Genomic DNA, 523 nt, shown 5'->3' with positions numbered 1-523 from the left:
TTTAAAAGTTTTTCATGTTTACTTTCAAGTTTTAACATCTCAGGAATATAGACAAGTACAGAAAATGACAGATCTATATGTTTCTACCAGCAAAATTGAACACGTTAACATTTTTCTATATCTGCTGCAAAACTTTGTTTTAAAAAATAGCTTTAAGTCTATGGCCATGCTACCCTGAACAAGCCCGATTCCTTCTGATCTTGGAAGCTAACCAGGGTTAGGCCTGTTTAGTACTTGGATGGGAGACCACCTAAGAAGACCAGGTGCTGTAGGTGTAATAAATAAATAAATAAATAGAAGATAGATAGATAGATAGATAGATAGATAGATAGATAGATAAATGAGGGATTGTAAGCTGACAAGGTCCTTGCAATCTGTGAGGTCAGCCAAGGGTTGCCTCGTCTAAATAAATAAATAAATAAATAAATAAATAAATAAATAAATAAATAAATAAATAAAAAATAGCTTTAGGGGTAAAGTGCCATGAGTACTATGACTAGCAAATGGTTCAGAAAATAACTTG

At 32.3% G+C, this 523-nt stretch overlaps 1 pseudogene; it reads left to right on the top strand.

Moving 5' to 3' along the window:
- The first annotated feature begins 156 nt into the window (after positions 1 to 156).
- Positions 157 to 275, top strand: LOC120598055 (uncharacterized; annotated as a pseudogene).
- Positions 276 to 523: the final 248 nt, after the last annotated feature.

The sequence above is a fragment of the Pteropus medius genome, unplaced genomic scaffold (genome assembly GCF_902729225.1).
Source record: "Pteropus medius unplaced genomic scaffold, Ma_sr-lr_union100, whole genome shotgun sequence".
In the NCBI taxonomy this organism is placed as follows: Eukaryota; Metazoa; Chordata; class Mammalia; order Chiroptera; family Pteropodidae; genus Pteropus; species Pteropus medius.
The sequence above is the reverse complement of the archived record's forward strand: the minus strand, read 5'-3'. Positions and strand labels throughout refer to the sequence as shown.